Source organism: Octodon degus, unplaced genomic scaffold, assembly GCF_000260255.1.
Source record: "Octodon degus isolate 3935 unplaced genomic scaffold, OctDeg1.0 scaffold00030, whole genome shotgun sequence".
NCBI lineage: Eukaryota > Metazoa > Chordata > Mammalia > Rodentia > Octodontidae > Octodon > Octodon degus.
The window spans coordinates 5,382,036-5,408,856 of record NW_004524606.1 but is presented as its reverse complement, the minus strand read 5'-3'; the positions used below and the strand labels follow the sequence as shown (position 1 = coordinate 5,408,856).

Sequence of the window (26,821 nt, the reverse complement as noted above, 5' to 3'; positions counted from 1 at the left end):
AAAACCCATAAAAAATAGAAATTGATAAAATGTAGAAGAAAAAAGTAACCTTAGGCTTCCAGTGCATACAAGACAAATCCAGGAGGTAATGAGATAGAGGAAATCAAAAGTCATCCACATGAACTTACTGGGATGATAATAAAAGAATGAAAAAAAATCAGGATATCAAAACAAAAATAATCTCACTAGTAAGACAAGAAATAAAAACAATAATAAAAAATTGCTCAACAAATATAGAGTAGATATAGATAAAAATAATTAGAAAAGCATTGCAAAATAATTGAAACCATTAGTGTCTGATATAGGAAAAAAATAGAATCCAGAAACAAATTCAGATAAATACCCAGGAAAATAAAAAATTCCATTGAAAGTTTCAAAAACTGCATGAACAAAACTGCAGATAGAATTGCAGACCTAGGAGATAGGATCATAGTTAGTAATCATGAAAACAAAGATCTCTGAAAAGGAGAAAGCAACCATGAAAAAAGTCCAATGAGTGTAAGATGATGCAATGAAGAACAATATAAGACTGATTGTAGTCCAAGAAAATGCACAAATCAACACAAATGACATTTGTAAAAATCTTATTCAGACAAGGAATAAGAAAAGAAATTTAAAGATGTAGAATAGCAAAAGCAATACTTGACAACAAAAGCAGATGGGGAACATCACAATCCCTGACTTGAAATTATATTACATACGGGACTCTGGAAAAATGCAATCTGTAGGCCCAGTGTGAGGAGGTACACAGCTTTCCTGGCAACTGGATCATCAATTTAAGAACTTAGGAGGATTCTGGGTGGCTCATGGGATCCTGGTGAATCCAGTCAAAACCCACCATGTGCACTAAAGCTTTGTAGAGTATTGACCAGTCACTTCCAGCACTAATGAGATCAGTAGGAGGCCCTACCCTGATCCCCACTGTAGTGGAAACATTACTGACACATGCCTCACCATTTTCTCACCACTGCTAATTCTGGTTGATTACTGAGAGCTTCAAAAATGCCAAAAAGCAATCTTAATCCTCCAGGCCACAAGAACAAATCCAGGAGAAAAAGACATATAAGAACTTGGAAATGACACACTGAAATTTATGAAATAATAGCAACTGAAGAGAAACAAGTCCATTAGGTAATAAAAGAAATAAGATTAGAAATAATTTCTATAATCAAAAAATAAATGACAACAATTGTGAAAGAATTGTTCAGTGCGGCTAAAGAAAACATAGAAACAATTAAAATAGTGGAGAATAGAAAAATGATGGAAACACTAAATGAACATTAAAGAATTAGAATGCATAAAATAGATTCAAACAGATATCCAGGAAATTAAGAACTCCATTGAAATCTGGCCAAACCATTTGAATAAAACTGAAGAGAGACTTTCAGACTTCAAAGACAGCAGTGAAGATAATGAAACGAAAGGAAAGATTTCTTAAAACTAACAAGAAACTAGGAAGTAATAAGTCAGAAGCTACAAGACAATGCAAAGAAAAATAATATAAGAATAAGGTGTGAATGAAGCATCAGAGATAGCACAAATGACAAAAAAGACTATTTGCAAAAGTACTAGCAGAAAATTTTCCAAATATGAAAAAACCCCGAAATACAGTTAAGTGAGGCATATAGAACTCCAAACAGTCACAATAGAAATAAATCAACAGCCATCAGAATCAGAACAGATCTCCCAACAAAAATCATCAATTCAAGAAGATCTTGGAGTGAAGTATTTCAGGTCCTGAAAGAAAATAACTTCCAATTCAGATTGATGTACTCTGAAAAACTATCTATCATTCAGTGGTGAAATGCAATCCTTCCATGACAGAATAATTGAAGAAATTCATGACCATCAAAGAAACTCTACAAAGACTACTGAGAGATATTCTAGAAAGCGACAGAAGTGACCACAGTTTCAACAACAACAGAAAAAGTAGCCAGTAAACAGAACAAGTAATTAAAAAGATGGAAAAAGTATGAAACCAACAGTAGGAAAATAGAATGACAAAGATAAGCCAATATGTATCAGTAAAAACATCAATGCAAGTGGCCTCAATCTACCAATTAAAAGAAACAGATGAACAGAGTGGATTGTGGATTAAGAAACAAAATCCAACAATATGCTGCATACCAGAAACACATTTAACTCAAAAGGAAATTCACATACTAAAGGTCAAAAGATGGAAAAGGATTCTGCATGTCAACAGGAAATAACGAAAAAGGCAGGTACAACTGTCTGGTTGTTGACAATATCAACTTCAAACCAAAAATCATTCAAAAACATAAAGAAGGTCACTATGTGCTTGTTAAGGGAAAATTGCAAGAGGAAGATATAACAATTATAAATATGTATGAACACAATGTATGAGTATATATGGAAGACAAATTTGACAGACATGAAAAATCAAATGAACAATAATCAATAGTAATAGAGGACTGTAACAAAACATTGTCACAAAGAGATAGATCAACTAGGCAAAAATTAGGAAAGAAATGATAGAACCAAACCAAACATGTGAAGAAATTGACTTAGTAGACATTTACAGAGTACTTCACCCAGGAAAAACAGAATATACTTTCTTCTAGAGGCGCATAGGACATTCTCCAAAATAGAATACATACTAACACGGAGAGCATTCTTGAATAACTGCAAAGAGATTGAAATTATTTCATGCATACTATCTGACCAGACTGCAGTGAAACTGGAAATTATTGACAAAAGAAGCTACAAAAACACAAGAAACACATGGAAACTAAATAACAATCTCCTAAACAACCAGTGGGTCACAGATGAAATTAAAGAAGAAATAAAAAAAATTTACAACCAAATGACAATGCAGACAAAACTTACAGAAACCTGTGGGATACAATGAAAGCTGTCTTAAGAGAAATATTTAAAGTGGTAAATAAAACATTAGGAAAAAAAGAACAATCTCAAATAAGTGATCTAATGCTGCACCTCAACCTGCTAGAAAAAAAAGAAGAGAAAGTCAAGCCCAAAGCCCAAAGAAGACAGGAAAATATAAAAATTAGAGCAGAAATCAATGCAATGTAGATTAAGAAAATAGTATAAGAAATAAATGAATCAAAGAGTTGCTTCTTTGAAAGAATAAATAAAATTGTTAAGCTCCTAGCCCAACTAATCAAAAAGAAAAAAATCCAAATTCATGCAGTAAATACTGAAAGGAAGAAATTATTATAGACCCTAGAGAAATTCAGAAGAACACCAATACCTAATTCCAAAATCTTTACTTTTACAGGAAGAAAAACACAGAGGAAATGGACAGTTTCCTAGATACATATAAAATGTCAAACCTGAGTCAAGAAGATTTACAAACTCAGAATAACTCAATAATGAGAATGAAATATAAAATGGAATAAAAATCCTACCAACACTGGAAAGCCCAAGTCCTGATGGATTCGTAGCTGAATTCTATAAGAAATTTAGAGAAGATTTAATGCCAACTTTCTAAAATTCTTCAATGAAATTGAAAGTGAAGCAATTCTCCCAAACTCATTTCTGGAAACATGCATTACTCTGATTCCAAAACCAGAGAAAGGGGCTGGGGAGATGGCTCAGTGGAATAAACGCTTCCCTGGCAAGTGCAACAGCCTGAGTTCAATCCCCAATTCTGACAAAAAATTTTAAAAAAATGTTTAATTTGGGGCCTACCCCTTAGCTCAGTTCTTTAAGTGGCTGCTTCAACAAAGCAGTCAGGCTCAGGTTGCTGTGGTTCGATCCCCACAACTCAAGCCAGCCAGTCATGCCTTGAAGGCATTTGGAGCAAATAAACAAAAACAAACAAACAAACATACAAAAAAACACTTCTGCCATTTTTCCTAAAAACAAAACCAGAGAAAGTTTCAACTAAAAAGGAGAACTGTAGGCCATTCCTCTAATAAATATAGATACAAAAATCGTCAATAAAATACTAGCAAAAAGAACGCAGCAAAACATCAAGAAGATTATACATCACAACCAAATGGGGTTCATTCCAGAAAAGCAGGAATGGTTCAACATATGCAAATCCATAAATGTAGTACACCACATCAACAGAACCAAGAACAAAAACCACATGATCATCTCAATAGATGTAAATATTTTCACAAAGTCCAATACTCATACATGATAAAACCCCAACAAAAAATCATAATATATGGTCTATATATCAAACTTACAAGAGCCATCTATGAGAAACCAATAAGCAACATCATACTTAATACCCAAAAACTGAAGGCCTTCACCTTAAAATCAGTAACAAGACAAGGATATCCATTGTCTCCATTCCTATTCAGTATAGCTCTGGAAACATTAGCCAGAGCAATTAGACAAGAGAGAGAAATAAAAAATAAGGATTGTAGAAGAAGAGGTGAAAATATCATTATTTGCAAATGACATGATATACTACACAGAGTAGCCAAAAACTCCAGTAATAGTCATGTAGATATACTCATCAAATTCATCAGTGTAGCAGGATACACAGTCAACACGGAGTCTGGGAATGGTGTCATGCATCTTTAATCACAGAGATGGGGTGGCTGAAAACTGGAGGATCAGTAGCAGTCTGATATGCATAATGAGACCCTGAAGTAATGACATTAAAAGAAAAAAAAGTCAACCCTCAAAGCTCCGTAGCAATTTTGTATGTGAATAATGAAAACATTGAGAGAAAAAATTAAGGAAACCACACCTTTCACAATAATATTCAAAAAAATGAAAACTTAGAAATCAATGTCAAAAAGCAGATAAAAGATTTGTACAATGAAAGTTATGGTACTCTCAGAAAAGGGACTGCAGAGGAGTTGAGAAAATGGAAAGATATTCTATGCTCCTGTATAGGGAAAATTAACATTGTGAAAATGGCCATAGTTCCATAATTGTTACAAATCCAATACAATTTTGATTAAAATATCATTAGTATACCTCACAGAGGTAGAGAAAACTTTCCTGAAAGTTTTCATTTGCAGCCAGAAGAGACCCAGAATATCAAAGAGCAATCGTAGGAAGCAAAGAGAAGGCAGGAGGCATCACAATCCCTGCCTTAAATTATACTATATAGCTACTGTAATAAAATAAGCATGATACTAACAGAAACAGACCTGAGGATCAATGATATGGATTAGAAGATGTAGACACAACTGCAAACACACTCAGCTACCTTATCTTTGATAAGGGGGCCAAATATGTTCACTGGAAAAAGGTAGCCTCATATAAATTGTGCTGGAAAAACTGGCTTTCCACATACCAAAAGCTAAAATTAGACCATGTCTACTACTATGCCCTAAACTATAGTAAAAATGGATTAAAGATTTAAATATTAAAACAGAAACACTAAATCTTCTGGAGAAAAATGTTGGCAGAAATCATAAAGACATAGGGGTAGGTAGAAAGTTCATGAAGAAAAACCAAACTGCATGGGAAATACTTCAAAAAATCAACAACAGGTTTTTTTTTTAATTTTCTGGACTTCATAGGAAATCTCCAAAAGAATAGAAAGAAACCCCACAAACTGGGAAAAAAATTATAGCCAACTGTTCCTCAAACAAAGGCCTTAGGTCTAGAACATATAAAGCATTTTTAAAAATCAGATCTTCCAAATTCAAAGACTTAATTCAAAATGAGCACCTGAGATGAATATATACTTCTCTGATGAAGAAATAAAATTGACAAATATACGAAAAAATGTTCAAGATCATTGGTCACTTGAGAAATGCAAATTAAAACACTGGGATTCCATCTCACCCCAGAAAGAATGATTATCATCAAGAAGTCAGCCAATAACAAATTCTGGAGAGGCTGTGGAGAAAAGGGAACGCTTATGCACTGTTGGTGGGAGTACTATCACTATGAAAATCTGGAAATTCCTTCAGAAGATAGGATTGGAGATCGCATTCAAGCCAGCTGTTCCTCTGGGTATTTTTCCAGAACAAGTTAAAACCTCATTCCATAGCAATATAAAAGCACCCATGTTCATAGCAGCTCAATTTGTCATAGCTAAATCCTGGAACCAACACAGATGCCCATCAACTGAGGAATGGATAAGGATGATGTGGGATTTTTATACAATAGAGTATTATTCCGATATAAAACAGGAGAAATTTGAGACTTTTGTTTGTAAATGGATGCAACTAAAGACCATACACTTAAGTGAAATAAATCAGACCCACATGTGTAAACATCATATTTTCTCCATAGTATGAGACCCTGAAAGAGAAAAATGGAATTTGAAGGGTACAATATATACTGGGAAAAGGGAATAAACTTAATGAAAAGGAAAGATTGACTTGGTTGAGGAGAAGGGCAGGAGAGGGGCTGGTGGAATGAGATATACCTATGTATGTGAACAGGATGGTTTGGTCAACTATATTGTACATTTCTGCTGGTCTATGAAATGTAGCAGATATTTATTAATTTGTTTTGTCTCCTTTTTTCAATTTGTTCACATTTTTATTCTCTTAATTTTATGTGCATTTTTTTTCTTTTTTCTTCCAATTTTACATGCACATATCTGGTAATATAAATAACTGCTTAGAAGACAACTCTATGCATTACAACTAATACTGAAATTCATGTTATTTTTAAGTGAAACTCTGTATCACCTGTAATTTTTCTGTTTTCATATTATTTTGTACTCTATAAAATAAGCGAAAACAGAAATTATATTAGAGTGCTCCAGTGATAAAAATGTCATTACATTGGCAAAAAGAAGACATGAGGATTTATCCAACAGATTAGAAGGTGTAGAAACAACTACAAATACACTTAGCTATCTTAGCTTGGAAAAGGAGCCAAACACATTCACTGGAAGAAAGAAAGCACCTTTAATAATGGTGCTGGACAAATTAGCATTCAACATTCAAAAAGCTAAAACTAGACCCATGTCTATCACAATGCATGAAATTAAAATCCAAATGGATCAAAGATCTAAAAATTAAAAAAAACACTAAATATGTTGAAAGAGAGAAAACATGTGTAGACAAACATTCCATGAACAAAACTCCAGCTACATCAGAAATACTACAAAGTATCAGCAATTGGAAGCTCATTTTCTGAAAAAGATTTTGCAACCCAAGAAACCAATAACATAATGAAAAGACAATACACAGAGTGAGAAAATATTTTTAGCCAGATGTTCTTTATACAAAGGACTACTATCTAGTAATATAAAGGCCTGAAAAAAATCAGACCTCTCAAAATTTAAAGAGCCTATCCAAAAATGGGTATCTGAAATGAATACACACTTCTAAGGAAAAAAAAAAAAGCACAAATGGCCAATAAATATATGAAAAAATGGACAACTTCACTGGTCAAAAATGCAAATCACAACAGTGCTGAGATACCATCTCATTCCAGAAAGAATGACTATCATCAACAAGTCAGCTAATAACAAATCATGGTGGATATGTGAGGAAAACGAAACTTTCTCCACTGTTGACAGGAGTGTAGACTGATGCAAGTACTGAGAAAATCAGTGTGCAGATTCCTCAAACATCTCAAACTAGAGCCATTTGACCAAACTATTCCCCTTCTTAATATCTTCTCCAAAACATTTAAAGTGGTATACAACAGCACTATTGCTATACAAACAGCTATGTTTGTAGCAGTATAGTTTTCAATAGCTAAATTTTAGCTAGAAAGCCAAATGCCTATCAACAGCTAAATGGGTAAAAAAATATGAAGCACTATACAGTCATATTTTTCTTTTCTAAAAAATGTAATTTGTTGTTGTAGAATCTCACTACACAGCCCAGACTCATGAGGAATGTTCTGTTTTCAGCCTTTCCAGTGCTGGGATTATAGGCATGAGCCAACCATGCATGGACTCTGGCTGGCTCAGACACTATACAGTCATAAAGAAGTATGAATTTGAGACATTTATAGACAAATATATGGACCTTAAAATCATACACTTAAGTGAAATAAGTTTCACATATGTGTGTAAATATCATATTTTCTCTGTGGTGTAACAAATTGGAAGTGGAATAAGAACCAAAACATGTAATAGATATTGTGAAATAGAAAGTAATTATTCAACAGGAAAGGAAACCATATGGGTAAAGGAATGGAAGGGGAAAGAAAAAAACTGATTTCTACTTATTCTAGAAACAAAATTTTGTAAATAAGGGGTGGAAGAGGGGTTTATAAGAGGGAAGGGAGGATGAACACAAAGCACTAAGATACATATAGTGTACATGTACAAATTCCTTAAAATGAATGTTATCTTTATGTGTATATAAATTGTACTGATAAGAAAAAAATTGTCATAGCACTGTCCTGCTACAGTGCTGGATACGGTTAAATTTCTAAGTTTCTATGTGAAAATATGTAATTATTTATTCCTATTTTTCTAAATAATTTTTTTCCACATTCTGCAGGGATTTAAAGTGTAACATACCAGTACTTAATGGAAAATAACTGTTCCATGTTATGTCTAAGACGTTTGATATTCAGACGGGTAGTTTAAATACAACTGCATATGTTGTACAGTAATAATAACCTTCTCTTCTGGAGGGTTAACAACCTAAGTTTGCACACCAAAAATTAGAAAAAAAGGGCTTCAAGGACAGCTAATATTCTGGCCCTAGCCTTTCAAGGTCAGTGAAGACTCAGGACATAGGTGAATCTATAATGTAACATCATGTAACTCAGTTGTGCACCAAATTTTCTGATCAAGGAGATTATGGGGCCACAGAGCAATGTGATCAATGACATAGAGTGTACCTGAGGAGAGTCACATGGAAAGAAAACATTCTCTCAGTCTTTCACAGAGAGCAAATTGGTCAAGCAATGGCCGTGACTCATCCACATGGTTGATACTGACAAAGGATCTATAAACTGAAGTACAGGGTTTCAGGGCAAATCCTAAGGGGATCTGAGTGACCTTGTTAGATTCAAGAGTTACATTTTTTGTTCTATAGGTCTTGCTTTATCTTGGTCTTAGCCATCCAGCAGAAAGTATAAAATTGAATTATAAAAAGTAAAACCATATTAATATGCTCAGCTGTAGAAAGCTTAAGTCAACAACTTCTGACATTGCCAGTCCTACGGATAACCTACTACTATTATGGACTACTGGACTATATTGGATTATTTTGCTGAATTCATGCACCTACAATTTTTAAATGACAATGCAATACCCATCTCTGACAAAATTAAACAAAAAGGGGATAAAAATGAAGGACCATTTTGTATCTGTATGTAAAAAATAGTTAAGATAGGTACATAGCTGCTTTTTCTTAATTTAATGAGAAGAAAGACTTGTACTAATAGTATTTGAACAGGATATCATGTCTGAATCTTGTACTATGAATAAGACTAAGAAGACAAGATTATGCAATATATTAATTATTGAAACTATCTTAATTGGACTTGAAACTCTCTCATTGCTATTTGTCTCTCAATAAAATTAATAAAAAAAAATAAAAGAAAAAATAAATTGTACTGATAAACTTTTTAAATTTAATTTTATTTAATTTTTGTATTTTTTATTAAGGGTGTACAGTATCCACAGGGTCTCACTACATAGATCAGACTCAGTGATCTGCCTGTGTTCAGCCTCCCAAAGAGCTGGGATTACAGGCATGCACTACCATGGCCAGTCTCAATCACTGTCTCAGCATTTCTCAGGAGCTGAGTTTGCACAGCACACTGGGGATGGCACCCTGGCTGCTGCATCTGCCTAATCAGGCACTTTAGCCTCCTGAGCCATTTGACCAGGGATAAACTTTTAAAAAGGCAAAAAAAAGTGCAAAAGCTATACACATAATGTTTGCATGATAGGTATTATAATCATCTAGAAGAGATTTAAAGTGTAGAGGAGAATATGTGACAGTATTGTGCAATGACTAAGCCATTTATATAAGGAATTTGAGTATCCATAGATTTTTATAATCACAAAGATCCTGAAACCAATCACCCAGAGATGCCAAGAAACAATATTTTTCTACTACTTTCTCTTCTCCATCCCCTTTTATTATTTTGATTGTTTATCTGTCTTACCTTCCTAAATTGGCTGCTACTACTCTAAGATGTTTTGTATTTTAATTTTTTGTCTTGGTACAATTTGTACAGTTATGCAATGCTTAAGGAAGTAATGAACTCTCTGGTAAACAACCTAAGAAATGTATCATTAGGTGATTTTATCAGTATGCAAACATCATACAGTGTACTTATACAAACTAATATGGTTAAAATGTCATATAATCTTTTGGAACTACTGCCATAAAGGTTGTATATTGTTGACCAAAGCACCATTATAGTGTGTGTGTGTGTGTGTGTGTGTGTGTGTGTGTGTGTGTGTGTCTTTTGGTTTGCAAAGTTTCTATTGACATGTGCTGAAGTTTACTAATTTGTCCTTTATCCATACCCAGCCTTATGATTTCATGAAAGGCATTTTTCATTTATGTTACAGCATTTTAATTGCTAACATTTCCTTATAATTCTTTCATAGTGTTCATTTCCCTGCTTAAATTACTCATTTGTTCTTGCTATCCATTTACTTTTTCAATTGCAGCTCTCAAAATAATTAGTCATAGTCATAGTTAAATTCCCTATGTTATTATTTCAAATTTTGTGTCATGTTTAAGTCTAGTCCAGATGCTTAATTTATCTCTTCAGATTTCATTTTTTTTCCTTTTCCTTTAGTAACCTCTGTGATGTGTTATTGTTCTTTAAAGTCAAGTATGAAGTATCAGGTCATGGGGACAAGAAAATAGACCTTTGTATGACACTTCATGTCAATTTATGTTGTACTATGTTGTGCTTCATGTGCTTCATATGTGCTTCACATATGAGAGTTCCATTTTGGGCATTCTGCATCTGTTGTTTCTTTCCTTCACTGTTGTGTTTTCCTATGAATTCCTTCTTCTCTTAAATATATACTGTATATCCACTTTTTTTAAACAAAGAATCAAACTCAGGACCTCATGCTTTCCAGGAAAGTGCCATGCTGCTGAGCTACATCCCTGACCCACAACTCTTTCTATTGTAATCAGTTGCTATTGTTGATGTCCTGTTTATGTAGTAGTAAAGTATGGGAGAAAGGAAGTATTCCATAATCTTTTTTTTTTTTTTTTTTTTTTTGGTGGAACCAGGGATTGAACTCAGGTCCTTGCGCTTGCCAGGGAAGCACTTATTCCACTGAGACATCTCCCCAGCCCAATATTCCATAATCTTATGATTAAATTTCAGGCTTTTAAGGGGTTGTGTGAATATTACAAGGGTTTTGTAACCTTTTTTTTTCTTCTTTCTTTAGTTGATATAGGGTACTGTCTCTGAAAAACTGCTTATTCCAGATTAGTAATGCTCTGGCACAGTTGTTTCTTTAAAGTTGTAAAGTTGGATGGTAAGCCCTTGTTATACAGAATATTCTGGAAATATTTCATAATGGTACATTACCTCTTCATCTGACCAAAATATAAAGAGGTTTTCTAGGAACATCACAATGAAACTTTCAGGAGCTTTCTGAAGATAAAATAGAATTGTGAGAGTCCCTTAACAAAATTTCTTACTCCCACTTACACACTCAGCCTCCAGCACTATATCCTATTGACTTCTGGGTAAATTGACCTAGACAATGATTCTCTGTATTTCTTTTTGTCTTCAGATTTTAGAATGTTTGTTTGCCTAGGAAAATCACAAGCCTCCCAAACTTTGTCTTGAGACTTGGGACTTCAAATCTCTGAGTAGTCTAAAGGAATTATCATTTTGTATAGTCTTTGGTTGTCATAAAAATGAGAGGATTAGAAAGCTACTACCAAGCATGCCACATGTTAGAACAGAAAACAAATGTTCTCACAATACATTTCTAGAGTATCAGTTTTTTATTCTTCTTTAGATTGTTTTCAAGCATTTGTGATGCCAATTCACAAAGTCCTGAGTTTTTAGTTAGACTTGGGGCTCTGGAATGATAGTCAGGTCCTTTTAAACTCCATTATTCTAAGATTTAATCACTCACAGTAAGTCTATAAAAAATGACACAAGTGAAAACTCTGAGGATCAGAAAGCTGAATCTTTCACAAATAGCTAAACTAAGAGAATAAAACTTCTCTGTTTCTTTAGACTTACTCTTTAGTGGTCTTGAATTTATTTACTTTGAAGCTCTAAAATTACTCTATAATATCATTTCTAATAGTATAAGATTCTGAGCATATAAAACCTATGCATTTTCTCTTAAAAATTTATCTTCTTGAGAAAAAAATATCATTATATATCATGTTGCAGAAGATTGTGAATTAAGCTAGAAGTGTGTCTTTATAAAGAAGAGTTTATTTAGAGCCTCTGCTCTGTGCTTTAAACTATTCTTCTGGCAGAAAAGATGCTCATTATAAATCACACACAATCTGAACTACTAAGATGCTATACTTCAAAATCAGAGTTGGTTTGCCTCCCACCCCTTCATAGACAGTCCTTTGTAATTAAATCCTCTTTGGGGATAATTGTCTAAAAGCCGTGACTTCATTTTCAGGTTAAATTTATATCTGAGTTACTCTGATAATTAAAAGGAAATGGAAACAAAAACAAAAACAGAAAGAAATAAAATGAATCTTTGAGTACTATGTTCAGTATACTAAAAAATATCTAGAATACGAAAGTATTTCCAAAGGCAAATCTGTGGCATGATAGATGCATAATAACATTCACAGGCTGAAGGGTCTTTCTTAAAAAAGCATCTTGTAGCTACTTTAACAAGAGTACTGGGTATCATTTATAATTCATGCAAGTATATTGAAGCTTTCTGCTGCCATCCAAGAAAGATAGTTTTCAAAGCTACAAAGTACAATAATCCAATATTCCTTGTAGAGAGTTTCATATATCTCATATAGATTTTACACTAGAGATCATTTCCATGCTGATGTCCTCAAGAATATAATGTGATATTTTAAAAAAACACAGATTTATGCTATGTATTATTTCTGCAGGCTTGGGGGTGGGCATTACATCATCAAACAGAGGTAATATTTCTACTCAGACTTCATCAACATTGGTCATTACAAAGGAATAGATATCCACACGCATCCAGAAATTTGATTTTTGCATTGAATATATCTTACAGTAAAAAATAAGTTGGATGATCAGAATGCACAAGAGGCAAAGTAGCCATGAGAATAATTATATCAAGTCTTCTGACATATAGAACATTGGAAATGAGATCAACTACTGTTGAATTATGATCCAGGCCAGAATTGAGCTACTAAAAATGGACCACTTACTTCTCACTATCATAAAACAGGAAATGTCACAACCAGTCAACAACAGGTTGTCTTTAAAAGATGAATAATATCACAATGTATTGGAAGACCACACAGTCTAAAAGCACAAAGGTATCAAGGCCACTTTTCATAGGTCAGTCTTTATAATATACTGCATAATCAGAACACAATTCTGAGAAATGTTTTATCCAAAATAATCTTTAAGTAGCTACTAACTATTCAATATTTCTTTCTTGAATTCCAACAGATGACACTAGTTGGCTGCACTGCCCTAGAATTTTGAACTAGACTTATGATACAACTTCTGAGGGGTATACCAGCCCTTGAATAAAGAAGATATACATATCAGAGCTGTGGGATGCTTATGACATAGTACCATCCTACCACAAATTAGACACAGAAGAACAGTTGTTAAATAACTAAGGGTATTAATTAATGAAAAACAAAATTAAAAACAGATAACTCATTCATTAATTAATGAATGTATGAATATACCTCTCATAAATTTACTTTTCCAAACTAAAAATAAAATGAGAGTTTGGAATTTTTTATTTCAATGATACAAAGCTTTTTAAAAATGTATTTTATTTTGAAATAGATCTACAGAAAAGTTGTAGGTAATATTTGTGTTCCCATTTATCTTCTCCCTTTCTCTTCTGTTAGTGTCTTGCATGAATATATTCCTCACAACTAATGAATAAGCAACTATATGTTATTATTCACTCAATCCTATACTCTGTTCAAATTTTGCTATCTTTTACCTACTTGAAGTGAGCAGGACAGAAGCCATCTTAGGTTTCTGGATGTTTCTAAGCTTGCTTCCTGAGTATAAATTAGATTGTGATAACTATGCTACCAGTGTGCCTGTGTGGTAACTGCATGGCAACCATGTAGTGTGATGACCATATGAACTGAAAGCCAAAAGACTTATCTTGTGATCCCTTTAAGAAACTTATAAAATATGATTTTAAATAATGTACTTTGCAGTAAAGAAAAGTATATTTACCACAATAGGATTAGCACATGCTATTTGTATACCATTATAAGATTAGCACATGCTATTTGTACAAAACTCCCCATAATATAAGAGGAAACATCTGATGCTCTCTGGCTGTATTCTGGCTGCATATATGTAGACTCTCTCCCATTCTACTCTTTCTGAAAGCTGCCACTCAAGCTCTGCAAATGTCCTTGTCCATCATGCTGCCTATCAAGAGTACCCTGCCTGGTGTCCTGGTGGTACTGGTTCTTCATGAGTTCCAGTGCAGATCTAAATCACTGAGTTCCAAAGCTGACCTTGGCCCACCCCTGTATTTCCATGCTCTGCTTCTATCCCCATGTTCTCAGTGTGTGTTGGTCAAGTGAAAGAAAGATCCTGCACTATTGGCACTGTTTCCTACTTCCAACTCATGTGGTAGGACAGATCCCCTCTAGCTTGCTGTAAATGTGATAAATGCTCAGGAAACTGCTGCATTCCAGATATTATTTGATTCCTGTTCAACCCTTGATATCTTTCATAGATGCATCTACTCAGAAGAGCCTGAGGGTGGTCTAACTCAGGGGATGTTTTGGCCTCAAGTATTGACTCTGTGCACTCACAAGACTACTGTCAAGCTTATGATCTGAGATACCATCCCAGACAGATAATTCGTAGTTGCCATATTTCCTAAAGCTTTCTTCATTTGAGACAGTTCCTCAGCCAAGATTTTATTGACTTTGAGTGTTATCAAAATTACTGGCCATAGGGCCGGGGAGATGGCTCAGTGGAATAAGCACTTCCCTGGCAAGTGCAAGGGCCTGAGTTCAATCACTGGTTCTGCAAAAAAAAAATTACTGGCCAGATACTTATTGCATTTCCCTTTATTGAGCTTTGTCTGCTGTATTTTGTATGATTATAATGGGATATGGGCTTTGGAAGAAAGATCATGAATGTAAAGAACCATTCTCATTATATCACATCAAGGACACCTGCCACCAACATGACTTATTACTGCGTAAGTAAATTTTGGTCACTTGTCAGATTTGTCAGATTTCTCCAATGTAAAATCATTTTCCCCACTTGCCAAGTCTTTGGAAAGAAGCTATGCACAGCCCAGACTTACAAGTACACATTTGTGCTGTTTCCTTCAAGAGAATATTCAAGTAAACTATTTGGAATTTGTGCACCTGGAAGATGCATTTATTCTTTTCAATTCATTTATTTGCTCAATTATTAATACTAGTATAGATTCACAGATATTTATTTTTCATTTTGGATTGTCTGATATTACAAGCATTTGTTGTTAAATTATTCTAACTTAGTCCATTGTGAGCAATTTCATGTGATCGTTTATTATACCTATAATTATGGAACTTTTTTCTTTTTATGGACAGTACTTTGCTTCCTGATACTACAAAATATATGCCCTGGATCATCCTATCTCTTGCCCCAGTCCTACAATTGTCATTTTTCTCTAGAAGTCTTATTCATTTTATTGGAGAATGATAGTAGAAACTAAGTTCTCAAAACTAAATTATTTTGAATATTTTCATTAGTGTACTTTTTTCTGTAATTTTTAGGGAGGGGTCTACAGGGTGTTCATGATCTCACTACTAGATCAGACCCATAGTGATCTGCCTGTTCACAGCCTCCCAAGAGCTGGTATTACAGGTGCACATCACCATGCCCAGTCTCAGTGGCTGTCTCAGGATGCCCCGGGGGTGGAGGAATGCAGCAGGCCCGAGGATTGAACATTTGGCCCTGTACCTGCTTGCAGGTGCTTTAATTTGCTGAGCTATTTGGCCAGCCCTAGTGAACATGTTTGTTCACAGGTATTTCCTGTAGTGATGACCAAAAGTAAGTGTTTTGGCAAAATACCTGAAAACTGAGAATAATAATTCTTATATGAATTGTTGTAAATATTGGAGTCCCAGATAGCTCATAAACTAAAAGCAAATCAAACATTAGCTTTACATTGTATTTTTGCAAATTTGCTGATAATAAAGCAAACAATAACTTTTTTTCCAAAGTCTCTGTTCTGTAGAGGTTTTTGGTTTTTGTTTTGAGATGTTTTCATTGATGTATAAATAGACAAAGAAGTTAGAGACTCTGATACTGTAACTAGTTATGTTGCTAAAAAAGATATGAGTGAAATCACCCTAGGCATATTTGTAGTCAGATTTTGCAAGGGAACCAATTTAATACAGGACACATAATTTATAAGATTATAATATTCACCAAAAAATTCAGAAGCAGAAGAATGCAGGAGGTATGCCCATGTGCAAGAGAGTCAAAGAATCCAGCTAACGGCCTGGATCTCACACCAATATCCTTCATGAATCCAACTAAAGAACCTGAATCAATGGTGTTATGGTTTGTGTCTAGTTGTCCACCCAAAGCCTTGTGCAGTCACTGGGGTGGCTTGTAATGTGATTAATTCATGATTCAATTTGGGCATTATTAGTGCTACACTAGGCCTATGTTAGTTGTTTTTTGGTTTTGAGGGGGGTTTTATTCATTTGTTTGTTTTGTTGTGTTGCGTTGTGTCTAGGGAAGGGTCTGCAGGGTGTTCAGGGTCTCACTACTAAATTGGACTAGTAATCCACCTGTTAGCCTCCCAAGAGCTGGGATTACAGGTGCACACCACCATGCCCAGTCTCAATTGCTGTCTCAGCACCTCCCAGGGTCGGGGCCAGCACAGCAGGCTCAGGGATCGAACCCTGGTCCCTGCACCTGCTTGTAGGCACTTTAATCTGCTGATCTATTTGGCCGATCCTCTACACTAGTTGTTGCACTCCAGATAATATGTGTTATGTTTAGGCACAAAGTTTGTCTACATTTTGTTTGGGTGCATAGACTTTGCCTGAGACTGAAATTAAGTGCAACAGACTGGTTAATCTGGAAGAAGTATATAACAAGTATATATAAGAGAAAGGCTTACTAGCAGCCCCAGATGCTGCTCCTCCCTTTTGTCTCTTTGCTGTTTTCTACTACCCTGAACTGCTGCCCTCTTCCATGTACCACTCTGCCCTGGAGTCAGCCAAGTATGGACTGAAACCTCCACTAACTGTGAGCTAAATAAACCTTTCCTTCCCTAATTTTGTGTATTGGGTGTTTGGTCATAGCAATGGGAGAAAAGTAACTAAGAAAGAATTTGGTATTGGGAGTCATGCCATTATTCTGCCTATACCTGACCATATCATTCAAGAGTCTTTGGGAATGGCTTATGGGAAGAGATAGGAAATATTCAGAGATGTCACCTGAGAGAGAAGTGCTGAAACAACTTCAGCTGTTCTATATGGGAGATTCTGGTCAGAGCTCATAAGAACAGAGTACTGATAAAAATCCTACCTGTGAAGACCAGGCTGTAGAAGTTTCTGCTGGGAAGAACTGCATTGCTTGTTGGATTCCAGATTATGTGTGGTGTGGTTTGGAAGAAAGTTTCTCTGCATTTTACTTGGGTTCAAAGTCTTTGCCTGAGAATGAGACTAAATGCAGGAGACAGGTTAATCTGGCAGAGGAAATTTCAAGGCAGTTGAATGTTGAAGCAGTAGCATGGCTATTTTGGGGAGCTATTAGTCAGATTTATGCTGAGAATCAAGAGTAAAGAATCCAGCAGATGATTTAAACTATTGTGATAAAGGAAGAAAGGAAAAGCTGATAATACTGTGGACTGTAAGATACAGTCGAAAAGATCTTCATAACTAAGAAGGATCAGAATAGAAAAGCTAGTTTTAGGATAGCACAATAAGCAGCAAATCTCTTCCTTTTGCAGCCTCAAAACTTCAAAAGTGAAAGACTTTGCTTTGAGGGGAAAACCACAGAGTGCCAGGTTTCAGAATGGCAGTGACAGCCACACCAGTTCAAAAATGGCAGAGTTATAGAGAATTTGTTCCTCAGAATCAGGGTTAGAGCGTTCAGCAATCCAGGTACTTGAACCACAACATCCAAGAGAGAAGAAAATCTGACTACTGCTTCAGTTGGCAGCAGACTTTGGCATCATCCATGTGGCATTGGCTTTAGTTGCATGCAGAATGCAAGATTTCTGAGGTTGGAAGGCTTCCACCTAGATTTTAAAAGATCTGGGAGGGCCAGCACTGTTCCTGTGAGAGGGCACTGTGTGGAGCAGAGAGAAGCCTAATGTGCAGTGGAAATCCCAGAAGTTTGGGAAAGACAGGAATGTGGATCATCTAAGGAAAGTTGCAAGGAAGGAGCAAATCCAACCTAAGAGAGAAGTTATGGGAGCTACCACCTGAGGGGCCATACAAGTGAAGCCACATAAAGCTCACAACTCATCACAGATGGCCTTGGATGTTGAATGTAGAACTATGTGACTCAATGCTTGTTCTTCTGGATTTGGACTTGCTTTGGTCTGAAAGCTTTGTATCCTGTAGTTTGTACTTTTTCTAATGATAATGTTCATCTTGTGTCATTGAATGCTGGAAGTATTTAACTTTTCATTTGTACAGGGGCTTACAGCTAGGAACTTGACACTTTGACTTTTTAGTAATGTTGAAATTATAGGGCTTTGACAACTCCAACAGATGGACTAAAATGCTTTTTGCATAAAGGGATATGCATGAGTCTTCATGGGATGCCAGGGGAGGAATGTTATGATTTGTGTCTATTTATTCCCCCAAAGCTTCATGCAATCATTGGGGCAGCTTCTATAATTTGTGATTAATTCATGATCCAAAGTGGGGATTGTGATTATGAGTGCTACACCCACCCTAGGGTAGATAATCTACATATAATATAAGGAAGAGAGTAAGGCATGGTAGTAGCCCCAGATGCTGCTCCTCCCTTATGTCCCTTTTCTGTTTTCCGCCACCATTTACTGTTGCCCTCTGACATGTGCCACTCTACCTTGGGGCCAGCCAGGTGTGGAGTGAAATCCACTAACTATGAGCTAAATAAACCTTTCTTTCCTTAGTTTTGGGTGTTGCATATTTTGCCCCAGGAATGAGAGAAAAGTAGCTAAGACACATGGCAACATCCTCCATGAGTCCATCTGGATGTGTAGAGCCAAGGCAATGTCTCGCACAAGTCTGTATCAAAGTTCTTCACTGGAAAGACACACAGGTCTGTGGTGAAAGCTGTAAAGTCTGTGCCAGTGAGGATGGAAGTATCTGTGCTACAGACTGAGGGATCTACACTGACACTGTGAGGTAATGTTTAAGCTAAGAACTGGAGCTCCCCCTTAAAGAACTGCAGCCACCCTCAGTGACAGCAAGGACTTGAGCTCATTGATGATGAGAATGACTGAGTTCATATCAGGAAAACCATCATAACAATCTTCTCCAGGTGAATCAACAGCACATTGTCCCCTGCTACTCTCCTTTTAGGAGAGTTATTGGCAATAATCCTCAGGTGAGCCTTCCATCCCGTAACTATGTTGATTTATGTCATTGTTACAATTTGGCCATTAGATAATCCACAAAAGCATTATTGTCTGAAATATATACAACAATACTATTGGTCAACCTAACCCCACAGTGTGAGTAGACATAACTGATGTAAATTGAAGTTTATACAAACATATAGGTGGTGGTCTGCTGTTATTTTTGTTAGTATCTTTAATCTCCCATACCTCCATTACTATCTTTCAGCTTTCCTCTTTTATATTGCCACAAAAATCATTGATCATGTCAGGTGTAGTGTCACATGCCTGTATTCCGAGCACTTGGGAGGCTGAATCAGGGAAAGCACCATGAGTTTAAATCCATCCTGGGCTTCATAAGTAAATTCAAGGCCAGTCTGAACTACACAGTGAGATCCTGACTCCACACCCCACAAAAATCATTCATCATACTATCTTTTTATCACACTACTTTGAATCCATCCTTAATAAACTTGATTGAGGGGCTGGAGAGATGGCTCAGTGGTCTAAAGCACCTACTTAGAACAAGTTTAGCAAAGCATCAGGGACCGCGGTTCGATCCCCAGCACCACATGCCAGCCAGCCCTGCCCCCTGGTGGGCTGAGCTGGCCACACACACACACCACTCTCTCTCTCTCTCTCTCTCTCTCTAATAAATAAATAAATAAAATTTAAAAAAAAATAAAAAATAAACTTGATTGATACCAATGTTTTTTCAAAATTTCAAATTTGAATGTGACAATTGTCTCTAAACTCTATTACAATGTGTCCACAATGGAGAACTATTTTAGATACTTAAAATTTATTTAACATTTTTCTGAATTTTTTTCCCATACAGCATTTTAAACTAGTGAGTAGTTACGGCTCCTGCTGTTGAGAAACTTTAACCAAATCAAGCATAACTGAGCTACAAAGTCATAATGGAAATGGAAAGACAAATGTTGGTATAGGAAAGGATAGGAAGCAAGTGTGCATCATAAGAACTCTCCTCTCAAATTATTAATGCAAAGCAGTCAGCCACTGTCCTAAGAAGAAAGGTCCTCAGCTGTTCAGACATGATCAGCTACCAAAGAAGACAGCGTTTTGAAATCTGGTCATATGATTCCCCTTATTCAATGGCACAATCAGGCAGCTTTGCCATGTCTGACAGACTCCAGACCATATCACTGTAGCCACATGAGTAATGTTGATCTCCACAGGATGTGCCAACTTCCAAAGACATTTTCAGAAATTGTTTCAATTGGATACTAGTCTGCTTTTGTTTTTCAGAGTCTGGTTAGAGAAGAATGAATAGCTCTTACTAAATCCTTTGAGCTTCCCTACCTCCAAGTTATCAGTCATAAGCCTTGTGATAACTTATTCTAGCTGATTTTAAGATTTAGTGGCCACATGTTGAGAAATGAACTAGGTTTCCATGCTGGATGGATTAAAAGTCATCGTTATTTCACTGTTATACTTTCATGTGGAACAAACTGAAACTCAACTGATGTTTGAATTATAGGTATAAGATCTTTCTACAAATCAGGAAAGTAGAAAAATATTTCCTGTGCAATACCTAGTCTTATATTTTCATAGTGTGTTAGATATAAAAAATTAAATATATTAATCCTGAGGTATATATTGATGTGTATTTATTTTCAAACTTTCACTTTAACTGATTTGTTAGTATCTGTTTCTTCTCTATCTCCTATCTACTTTCTTTTTAAAATATATCTTCCAGGGTAAATAAACTTCAAGGCTATATAGAGATAAGATAACTCAAAGTCCACATTCACATGCTTTCCTTAGAAGAGGAAGTAGATCTCAGAAGAAAGTAAAAAAGTATTTTTTTTCACTGATTATAGGTACTATGTGTGATTTATAGCCAGCTGATAACAGCATGAAAAATGAAGAATGTAGAAGTTCCTGCAAAGATTAAGCAATTCCTGAAGATTCTGAGCATCACAGTCCCACTGTCTGCCTTTCCACTGTGGACTTGGTGGTGCACTGTTTTCCTTGTGGTGACTTCTGAAAGATCACTGAAAATCCATCTGTGGATCTCAGATATGCTGGTAGACACAGGAGTAATGCAGGACAGTGCAGTGCATCATAATGTAACTTGCTTTAAAAGGTAAACAGAGAAAACAGAAAATTCAGAGAGCCCATACGCAGACCATTTCAAATGAAATAACCCTTCCTTCTCTAGTTCTCCTGTTTCAGCAGAGAAAGAGACATGAGCTCCAGGGCATGTCTGAAAGAAGTTTAGTTTTAGCAGTAGTCAACTTTGGAAAATTCTTAACGATCATTTAATCAGGTGAGACTGTTCAGCCTTTCTCTTGATGGAGCACCAAATGCACAACAACCCTGACGTCCAAGCTGGGCATTTCAGTCAAGCTACACTCTGTTTAAACCCCAGTTTTAAGTAAAGGAAGCCTAATGTCAAGCCCACATTTAAAAAATATTAGTGTGCTTATATTTTACTCCAAAATTACATATATCTGGGATATGTAAAACACCCTTTTATCAGAGCAGGCTGGATCCAATCTCTTTATTATCAAGGTCCCCATCCTTTATCACCACCTTCTCCAAACCTATAGAAAACTCCCAGGCAAGGGAATGTCCTGGGAGAAGAGGTGGAATGTGAGGAACATTCTGTGCTCTGCCCTCTGGCCTGGACAGTGCAGCCATGGAGGGTGCATGGGGGAGGGTAGCCAATAACTCCACCTGCAGAAATGTGGTTCTGGCTTGGGATGCATGGGGGCCAGGAAAGCCTGCTGCCAGCTTTCCTCTGGTACTCACTATAAGTTGGCATCCAAGGGGGTGGGTGCCTGGCATGAGGCCTGCTGATGCTGGTGCTGTTGCCACTGCAGCCACTGCCATTGCCACTGCCACCACCACTGCCATTGTCACCTTTCTTCTTGCCATCTGAGGTGGCCTTTTCTTCCTCAGCAATCTGATCTAAGCAGCCCGAGAGAACACCAGTGTTCTGTCTTGACGATCTGAAGCTCACTGCTCTTTAACTTGATCTTGACTAAGCCAGTAGTCATGCCTCCAGAATGGGCAAAGAGCTTTACAGTGATGGTAATTTTGACACAATGGACCAAGGAGAATGTGACATGGGGTCATTTTACAGGAACTGCCCTGGGCACTGGCACTGGTGACATGTGACCTCGATAGTCAAAAAGGCTGAATATGGCAGATGCTGCTCTCTTTAGCCCTTTGGGTCTGTTAGTCCTGGGCTCCCCAGCCATGTTGATGTCCAGGGTCTGCCCATCCAGCAACCATTCATTCTCTCCTAGCACAGCTGCCTGGGCATGGCACTCACTAAGAGTACTGAACAAAGGCATATCCTATGTGCACACAGCCGGCCACACAGCCATATTTAGAAAAGATGGTCTCCACATCTGATTTCTTCAATACAGCTATGTTTAGGTTTCCAATGAAGACTCGAGAATTCATGGATTTGGAATCATTCTTGCTAGTTACATTGCTTGTCTGGATCTTCAAGGACATGGCGGCCACCAGTACCAATTTTGAGATTAGCCAGTTATTTCTTCCTTTGACTTATAGGGTCTGCAGCAACTGCCTCTGGGAACAGGGTTTACCCAGTCCAAAATGTCTGGGGGAAGCCACACAGCACAGCTAAAGTGCTCTTTAAAATCAATAATAAAAAGAAAAAGAGCCCAACAAGAAAATGAGTTGGGAATTTCACTAAAGAGAATACTATTGAAATTGTCAGTGAACATAAATAGTAGGTGCAGGGTCAGGGATACCTCAGTGGAATAAGCACTTGCCTGACAAGCACAAAGTCCTGAGTTCAATTCCTGGTACTGTCAAAGTATTAAAAATAAACTTGGGCCAAGGAGATGGCTCAGTAGAATAAACGTTTCCCTGGCAAGCTCAAAGGCCTGAGTTCAATCCCCGGTTCCGCAAAATATAAAAAAATAAAATAAAATAAAATAAAGTAAATTTAAAATAAATAAATAAATAAATTGGAGGTGCTATACTTCATAAGTCATTTGAGAAATGCAAATTGAAATCACAGTGCAATATTGTACCACCTCTACCAGAATACTTATTGTGATAAAGGTGAATATTTGTCATTGATAAGAAAGTGAAATAATTTGAAATCTTAAACATTGTTGATAGAACATCCACATATGAAAGCTATTTGAAAATATAAGGAATTCATGAATTTCTCTTTCATGAATATACTCATTTCAGTCTCATGTATGTGCTCTCATGTATATATAAATGCATCCTAATAAATATACACACTTCAAAATATTCATGTTGTTGAATATTTTGAAATAATCATGACAGACAGAAAAATAACTAGAAATTTCCATCAATGCTGAATTGGTCATATAAGTTGCATTAATAGTTGCACAATTAGAAATTATACAACAGAAATAATAATGACTCCAGATCTACTTGCAACAACATGAAGAAATCTCACAAAAAGGGTAGGTGAAAATATCAGATGCATAAGAATACCTATTGTACTTTATATAATATGCCAAAAAGAGCAAAAACTTGTGTTATGCCTCTGTCAGATTTGCATCACTATGACCAAATACCTGAGATAATCAACCTAAGAGGAATAAAGGTTTATTTTGCCTCATTATTTTAAAGGTTTCCATCTGTCATTGGTTGGCTGTATCACTTTGGACTTGTGGCAGCACAGTACATCACAGTGCGAGTACATGGCAGAGGAGGCCTGTTTACCTCATAGTGGCCAGGAAACAGAATGAGGGAGAAGGGAACAAAGAACCATTATTTTCATCGAGGGTGTGACTCCAGTGACCTAACTTCCCCCCAATAGGCCCCACCTTCTAAAGCTTTTCACTACCTCCCCATAGCTCCATTGTCTGGCAGCCATGCCTTCAACTCATAGGCCTCTGGGAATTTTCAAGATCCAAACTACAGCAATGTTGTCAAAAGTCAAGATAGCATTTATCTTTGGAGGACAGTTGAAAGAAGACAAGGAGGGGTAACAATAGCTGTAAACTTTGTTTTCTTGAGCTGATTACTGGTTACATGTTATATTCAGTTCATTAGAATCTGTCAACCTAATGGATGTGTCATAAGATATATAGATAGATGATTTAGATATAGATATAGATACAGACATAGAGATAGATAGAGATGTATGTCTCATATGTATGTTTAAGAAATTGGCTGTCATTACTTACATATACATGCTTTGTCCTCAGAAACAGGTCTATACCAGTTTCCATACAGTGCTGTCAGCTTAGCACTGCCTTCCTCTTCATGATTATTGTCTTCTACAGGCTTTTAGAATTTGGTGTCAAAATATTTACCAGTAACCCTTGGCTCATGTGCCATTTAGATAGAAACAGTGTAAAAAGGATCTTCTTTACTCTTTCTTATTATTAAGAATAGGGAGTTAAGTCTTATTGAGTTAAACCAAGGCATATAGCCAACCATGTTCTAAGTTGTGTTGGCAGGAAGTTGACATACTGACAGGTCAGGTCCAGATTATATGACCCACCAAGAGGCATCATCATCTTCACTCTCAGTCCTGGAGGTTGAGTGCACACAGCTAAGTTGTTCTCACTGACAGGCTCATGACACAGTTGTATTTATAGAGTGACTAAACTGTAATCACCTTGAAGGCATGTCCCTCATATATGTGTCCAGGATGATAGGGTATCTGGGACACCTCAAGCATCACCTTCTACCTCTATGTGTTCTTTCCTTATGGCTAGCAAGGTGACTTCAGGTTACTTAGATATGAAGGCCCCAAGAGAGAGTAAAAGCCAAGCAGAGGACATATCATTGATTAGAGCCCAGATCATGGGCTGGCAAACCATGCTTTATGGATCAAATTTGATCCCACACTTAATTTTGCCAGTTTAACTGGAACACATCCAAGCAAGTTTCTATGTCATGTTTACCTATACCATGCTATAATAACAAAGATGAAGATCAAAATTAGAGAAAAAAGAGGGCTTCAAGGACAGCCAACATTTTAGCCTTAGCCTTCCAAGGTCAATTAAGACTCAGGACATATGAGAATTTGTACTGTAACGTCATGTTACTCAGTAGTGTCCCAAATTTTCTGATCAAGGAGATTATGGGGCCAAAGAAGAAAGTGATAAATGATGTAGAGTGCACCTAAGGAGAGTCACATGGAGAGAAAACATTCTCTCAGGCTTTCACAGAGAGCACATTGGCCAAGCAATGACTGTGACTCATCCACATGGCTGACACTGACAAAGGATCTACAATCTGAGTATTATGTTTTGTGTCTCGTTGTCCCCCCAAAGCCTCATGTAGTCATGGGGTGAGGACTTCTAGAGTTTGTGTCAACTCATGATCCATTGCGATTATGTGTGATCCAAGGCTGGGATTATGGGTCTTAGTACTGCTGGGATTATCCATAGGTGGGTAAGTACTGGGAAGTACCCATAAGTGTGAGTACTTCCCTTACCCTGGGGCAGGTAATTTGCATTACAATGTAAGGTGGGAAGATAAACTAGCTGCTTGAGCTGCTGCTACCCCTCCCTTGCTCTCTTGCTCTTTACCGCCACCATGAAAAGTTGCCCTCTGCTATGTGCTGCTCTGCATTGGACCCAGCTGAGTATGGACTGAAACCTCCAGTAACTGTGAGCTAAATAAACCTTTCCTTCCTTCATTTTGAGTGTCAGGTATTTGTCCCAGCAATGAGAGGAGAGTAACTAAGACAGAATTTGGTACCGCAGGAGTGGGGTTGTTGCTGTGGATAAACCTGACCATGTGGATTACAAGGTTTTGGGAATGGCTTATGGGAAGAGATAGGAAAGGTTTGGAGAAATCCTCTACTTGCAAAGAGCTGGAACAGCTTTGGCTGTTTTGCTTGGGAGATTCTGGTCAAAGCTCAGACCAGAAGATTGTCTGGAAGCCAGCCTGTAAAGACCAGGCTGGGGAGGTTTCTGATTTAAAATGTTGTCAGTTTGGCCAGAAAGGAAGCTCGAGGAAAGCTGTGGACTGTGAAGACAGAGCTGAGAGGATCTCCATTACTGAGAAGGAACAGGAGAGTAGAAAAGATGTCCTGAGGGCATCACAGGAGGTGGCAGGTTCTTGCCCTTTATAGCCTAAGAATGGCAAGGGTGAGGGACTTTGCTTTGAGGGAAAGCTGCAGAGCCCCATGTTCCAGAATGGAGGCAGCAGCCATACCAGGTTCCAGAATGGAGGCAGCGGCCACATCAGATTGCAGAATGGCACCCGCATAGAGAATTTGTTTCTCAGAATCAGGGTCAGAGTGCTCAG

General features: G+C 36.8%; 1 pseudogene; it reads right to left on the bottom strand.

Moving 5' to 3' along the window:
* Positions 1–22,100: 22,100 nt before the first annotated feature.
* Positions 22,101–23,059, bottom strand: LOC105741963 (annotated as a pseudogene).
* Positions 23,060–26,821: the final 3,762 nt, after the last annotated feature.